We start from the raw sequence: 6926 nt of genomic DNA, 5'->3' as shown, positions 1-6926 counted from the left end.
GATGGTGGTATTTTCTCCCCTCAACTTTCTCATCATACAGTCTCTGCCACTAAGAAAGTTCTCTCCGCTCAAGAGGAACCACTGATTCAGGGGGAGCAACCATTTCAGGGGGAGCACCCATCTCAGGGGGAGCATCCCTCCCAGGGGGAGAATCTACCCAAGGGGGACCAACCTTCTCAGGGGATGCAACCACACTCACAAGCAGCTCCAGGTACTTCATTCCTTCAAATTCCGGCCTCAGCATTTAATGAACTTCTGACACTGACTCGGGACATGAGTCAAGGTCTTCTACGCATTGAGGCTGATGTTCATCAGCTAAAGGAAGTTCTCTTGCATACTCCTTCCTCTAGCCCCAAAACTGATGATGCTCAAAAAGGGGGAGATACTGATACTAATGATAATGTTGATGATGATGATAATGCTGATGATGATCCAAAAGAGAGAGACACCGAACATGTTGACAACACCTTTGTTCAGACTGAATACTCTGCGGAGCCTAATAGTCCAGCAGCTACTGAAAAGCTTGGTGAAGATAGTGAGTATGATGATGAACAAGATGATGAATGTCAAATACTAGATATGAACTTCATTGATCCCTTTATTCCAGTCCAAGAAGAAGATTCAGATGATCTTGATGATGAATCTCAAAGGCCAGATATGAAATTCGTTGATCCCATTGTTGATTCCATTATTCCGGTCCAAGGAGAAGATTCAGACGTTGCTAGTGAAGATTCTCATCCACTATCTCGCAAGCGCAAGGCAGCAGATACTGACTTGGCCTCTTTACACACTGATACTTTTTTGTCTTGCAAGAAACCCAAGTCCATTGTCAGTATATCAAACTTGGCGGCTGAATGGAACATGTCTCCTGATCAAGTTAAACAAATTCTTGATGAAGCCAATCAAGCTCAGCTTCTAAAGAACATTGCTCAAGCTGATGAATCACTCATTCAGCATAAACTTCAGGCCAGAGGATCTTTTGAAGCTCAGATGCAGAAATTCTTGGAATTTCAGTCCAAATCTCAATCCTCTCAGCCTCCTCCTAGCAGCAGTAAGCCTAAGACTGATAGTGTTCTAGACAGGATTGATCGAAAGAGGTTTGAAGATGTTCTTAGACGACGAGTGTGTAGTGATAAAATCATCAAAGTTAAAGCTTCCAAACCACACAATGAGAAAATTCTTACGTTGCTGATTACTCATCAGGGTCCACAACATTCATACACTGAAGTTGTCAAGAGGGATGAGCTGATCAAATATGGATATTCTGAATGGATGGAATTACTTGAATTAGCATCCAAGCAAACCTCAACTCACTCCTCTGAACTGACATGTGCTCTTCATCTGCTGATCAAGAAAGTTCAGCGTTTGGATCTTGTTCCTAAAGAACGACCACAACATCAAGGACAAAGTTCATATGTTCCTAGAATTCGAAGAACCAGATTCAAGTTGACAGTGAAGATGTGTTGGTTCTGAACTTTGGTGTTGGTGGAATAAACAACTCTCTTCCTATCGGTGTTGATCCAGTTCAACATAAATTTATCTCAGTTCCTGAACACGGGATGTTCTATCTCGACAAAAACAGAAAAATGTGTTTTCAGCGAACTGCTGAGATTCCAAGGGCTCCAACCACTCATCTCGTTGGATTAAGGCAAATGTGCATGAGTCATCAAGATCTCTCCGGAGAGTTTCACATCCTTATTGCTATGGAGCTGTTGAATAGAAGACAGGAGTTGCTGGATAGTCCTTACTGGCCAGTAAAAATAGAAGCTGAAGCTGAGTATGAAGAGTTCTTGTCCAGATGTATTCTAATTTAATTGGTTTTGAACATCATCATATTGGGGGAGATTGTAAGGTCAAACCTTGAAATATGATGATGTTTGAAATAAATCTTTCAGCATCAGCGCATATCTCAGCATTTCAGCAACTCAGTGTATTTAGATTCATTCAGTGCATTGTAACAAATTTTGTATTTATCTTGTTTCCATAGTTACCGTAAATTAGTTAGCTGGCATATCCCTGATTTATAGGGATTGTCTAGAATAGTAGTATATAATTTTTTATATCAGTTTGTGAAAATTACATCTTTCACAAACCCTAATAGCCGCTTTGTGCATACGATAATCTCTTTGTGAGATTATCTTTCTTAGTGAAAGTTTTTCTTTGTGAATCCTTATTTGTGCTTGTTCACTGTCATTGTTTGATAAATTGTCTTTTCAAGATGATTAGCTTTTTTTCCGCAGACGTCAAATATATTTATTTTAGTGAACACTTTCCTTTTGGCAATGATTGTCTCACTTATTTTTAATATAAACTAGAGACATTTGTATCCATTTGAAAAAGCTATACCTACCAATATCAAAAATTACAGATAGTGAATCCTAAAGGAAATTGGATAACTAAGTTTCCATAACTAAAAACTTACATACATGAAATCCTAGAGATAACTTATTTCAGAAATGAATTTGTTCCCGTGTAAGGTCCAAGATTGAAATTCCATAAAAGACACCTCCGATTTCTCTTGACATCTACCCTCTTGCACCAATTATTAATTTCGCAAAATTACCTCCATGTGTCATTACAAAAATATCGGATTTCAAGCACATGAAGAAGTCTAATGCAGCCTAACTTGTCACGTGCTTCTGGAATCGGTCTACTTCGTCTTTTGTTGTCGGTTCCTCTTTCGTTACCTATCATAGTTATAATTTATAAATAAACCACAAAAGCAATCCTTATCAATGAAAGATTACATGTGTAACTGCTCTCCAAAATCATTGATGATTCAATGATTTTAAAAAAAGTCGATCTGTGACTTGTAATAGAATCAAATAAGATGATTAAAAAAATCAAAAAACAATCTTGATACAAAACAATTAAAAATGTAAAAGTATTTCTTAAGACCACAGATTCGTAAAAATTGCAGCAAAAAAAATCCAAATTAATAAAACTATACCCAATGAATCAACAATAAAAATTTTACTTCAGAATATAAATGATTTTGTGCTTACCTTCAACTTCCTAATTATGCCCCTACCTCTAAAACTCTTTAACCATCTACCGACCTTCAACTTTCCAGTTATACCCCTGCCTCTCAAGCATATTTAAACTTCTGTCAATCCATTTTCACTATTCTCTTTTCCTACTCAAAAGTTTGAGCTTAATCTTCAAATTTTCAGCTATGACCCTGCCCCAACTCAAATTATAAGTCACACCTGTATAAAAGTCATAATATTATGTTTAGGAAGCAAAGTTAATACCAATAATAGCACTTTACTTATGTTTCTTTATAAACATCAAATATGATACAGAGAAAGTAAAAACTAAAAAAATAATCTGGTCAAAAAAGTTAAAAAGAAGAAATTAACAAAAAAAAATTACAAAAAAACAACATATAAATGTTAAACAGAAGTGTATAGTCAGATAAAATTAAAAATTTTACCAAAAAAAAAGTCTGGTTAAGAGGGAACATTTCGCCCAATCTTTCTAAATGGAAATCACTTGTTTCCCACAGAGTAGCAAAGATGGTTAAACAGAAGTGTACAACCAACAATTTTATGACAAAACAAAATATAAATGTTGATGATGAAAACTGATTACTAAATGTTATAATCAGATAAAATTAAAACCAAGTAAAAAATGTTTAACACATAATGAATACATGCCTTAAACTCATAAACAATTACCTTTTTTTTCATATTTCCGGAAGAAAAAAACTGATCTTTTCTAGGCATCTTGGTTCAAACATTTAATCGAGCAGTTGGGGTGCGTAGTGAGACTCTCTTTCAAATGGCAATATGAAGTGGTTGGGGTGTAACTGAATCTTGTTCTTCGGTTATGATGGAGGCAAGCGATCATATTCCCTATAGGAACAAAGATAAAAAAACAAAAAAAAAAAGTTACCAAGAGCAGGAATAACAAAAATTCGTTTGCAGATTGTAGGCAGGATACTGGAAACAATATAGTAAAAAATGGTACCCTCTCACTTGAGTCATTAAATCCCTAAAAATGAAGACAATCACAGCTATAGACAAAGCCGATGAAACTAATAAAAAAAACAATAAAAACATGATACCTTTTGAACTGGAAAGCTAAAAGATTTCAAGGATTCCGATTTTGGAAAAGGATCCATGGATACAGCTGAATTTCTTGCAGTAGAGTTCTATCCATTGGCATTATCGGCCTCCTTTGTCGCAACTGAACGAAAGATAAAAGAGCTCGAGGATTCCGATTTTGAAAAATGATCATTGAAGTTGGTTTTACCTGATTCGATGCTTTGTCTGCTTTTGCTATTAGAAAACCCTAGGCCATAGCCAGTGGATGGCGAGGGAGATAACCAGCGCTTTCGTTGTGGCGGGTTATGTTCTTGTGGCTGCGCAATGGGATGGGAGTTCGGCATTTTAAAATTAAATTGTTCTTTTTTAGCGCTGGACCGGGGAATCAGAGGTGGAGATTGGAAGAGAGAGGTCCAAGTGGAGTAGATTCAGAAAAGAAGACGATAGAAGAAGAGAACTTACAAATACCGGTGTTTGCAGAGGATGTGATTGAGTGGCATGCTGGGGAAGAAAGCGATGACTGGCTGGAGGTTATTCAAATTGGATAAAACCCATATGGTAGAGTACATAATTTGGTTAGGAAAAGTTGGTGGGCTGTTTAATCGGAGGCAGAGGCGGTGGTGCTTTTCTGGAAGAAGCCGATGCAAACACGTAACAATGGAGAACGGGAAAGTAACACGTGTGTGACAATAATCCAGACATTGACTATTTACCAAGCATGGTAAAAAGTAGGAAAAATATTAAATTAAAAGCAAATTAATGAAAAAGAAAAAAAAATCAAAAAAGGTTTGGTCCAATCAAGAACCGTTGAAAAATTGGGAACCATCTTTTAATATATCAATGAAATAAAATGACCCGATGCAGAGACCGAATTAAACCCACAACTATAAACAAAGGACCAGTTTTGTCATCTTCTAGCACATATCCCAAACTGCAAAAAAGAAATAATTAAAAGGACCATTTTTGTCATCCCTTAGCCACTTAGCAAAAGATCGACAATTTTAATATATAGTATAATGTCATCAAATCAAATGAAATTCTTAAACTCTTATATATTTAGCTTAGTTTTTTCATTAGTTTAACATCATAATATCAATGTTAAATGCTATATATATATATATATATATATATATATATATATATATATATATATATATGTAAATTCTCAGTTTCATTTCGGCAACTAAATTGTCTGTTTTATTTCAAAAAAATATTAGTTAGTTATAATTTCTTTTGCGGACGGTGAATAATTTTCTTTCGAGGAATCATCTATTTTTGTGAATTATTTGGTCATTCGTAAAAATATCATATCTCAAATGAATATACAATAAATAGTCAAACATGATTTATAATTAAGATTAATATTTATTAGCTACGTGTTGGTGTTAATTTTATTAGGTGGAGAAAAGAAGTGTAATAATAATAATATTAATAATAATAATAATAATAATAATAATAATAATAATAATATAAACTTGGTATTACTTTAACAAATAGTAAACTAATGGAAATAAATACAATTGGATTATATATTATAATTTAAAAGTATACAGTTATTTGACAAAGAAAACATTGTGAAGATTGCATCACTTGAATTTGAAACAATTATAATATTTATTTTTTTATAACTAATCTCATACGTAGTACTATAATCACAATGTGTCAAAATTAATTACACCATATTTGACATAATTAAAGTGGATTAGAGATGCAATTATACAATAAAAAAAAAAATTAATTCATACATTATTCTTTACATACCAACATGTTAATATTCATGCTATGGAAAGTACCACTTTTAATATATTTTGACAGCCTTTAAGTTATAGGCTTATCAAATGTCTTATATTTATGTAATAACTATACATTCACAAACCATATTTTTACAATTAATAATATGAAATTATTTTTGGTCCGTAGTTTGCAACTTCAACTCACAATGACCGGATGCTTTTGATACAAAATTCATATTTAAAAACCTCAATTAAACAATCTTGATCCTATAATCAAGAATTCATAATTTAAATTTTTCAATCTACACTCTAGTCTTGATCTCACAACACTAACAGTTTTAACATCATATATTGCTAACTGTACCAGTATTATGATGAAAATATTTGAATATCCTACAAACTAAATCATGATCTGCAGAGAGCGCTAACTCCCTTCCAGGGATGGTTCCACTATGGTGCCCATAGTGGCACCGGCAACCCCTTATTTTTCCGGATACAGTGTAAAAAATTTTGAATTTTTCGTTTTTTCTACATTTGTGCCACTACGTAAAAGGAAAAATGTGCTACCGGTAACACCTACTACGAAATCTTGGGTTCGTCCATGCTCCCTTCAACAATATAGGTGCAAGTTTCCCACTTTCTTCTTGGCTTATACATTCTTTCGACTTTGTCCTTCCTGCATTTCACCCATCTTATCTTTAAACACACACACATATGTACATCGACAAATACACACACAAGAGACACAACCACACTTGTATACTTAATACAGACACCACACACACACATCAAACTTCATAACACCAAAAAACAAAGATCATCAAAGACTTGTTAGTGGCATCAAAAAACAAAAGCAGCTGATATAAATACAAGTGGCAAATACAACATACTTCCTGCATAATTCCCCAATTAGCAGCGAGATTTATCTAAAAAGCTAGTGAAACAATTGATACATATGCTAAATGCAAGTCAAAGAGCACTACATTAGTTAATGGTGTTTAAATTATTGAAAAATGTGTAAGATGCATGAAAAATGACTATGCAAACTTACAGAAGGGTAACCATGCCAAATGTCCACTTATAAAGTTACATGACTATGCAACTTTATCCGATTGTCCAACATGCATAAAAAATGAGAGATAAC

At 34.1% G+C, this 6926-nt stretch overlaps 1 long non-coding RNA gene across 3 annotated transcripts; it reads right to left on the bottom strand.

The window, feature by feature from the left end:
- Positions 1 to 2330: 2330 nt before the first annotated feature.
- On the bottom strand, positions 2331 to 4752 carry LOC145092398 (uncharacterized). Of its 3 annotated transcripts, none has more exons than XR_013702509.1 (4): positions 4512 to 4733; positions 3681 to 4366; positions 3006 to 3209; positions 2331 to 2687 (listed from the first exon to the last, which is right to left on the bottom strand). It is a non-coding gene; the product is annotated as an uncharacterized LOC145092398 (long non-coding RNA). The 3 variants fall into 3 exon arrangements; XR_013702510.1 differs by having other exon boundaries at positions 3681 to 4191; positions 4258 to 4732; XR_013702508.1 differs by having other exon boundaries at positions 3681 to 4752.
- Between the last annotated feature and the right edge of the window lie 2174 nt (positions 4753 to 6926).

This window comes from Lactuca serriola, chromosome 3, assembly GCF_051521515.1.
Source record: "Lactuca serriola cultivar US96UC23 chromosome 3, Lser_US96UC23_V15, whole genome shotgun sequence".
Lineage (NCBI taxonomy): Eukaryota > Viridiplantae > Streptophyta > Magnoliopsida > Asterales > Asteraceae > Lactuca > Lactuca serriola.
Note: the sequence above shows the minus strand (reverse complement) of the source record. Positions and strands in the feature narration are given on the sequence as shown.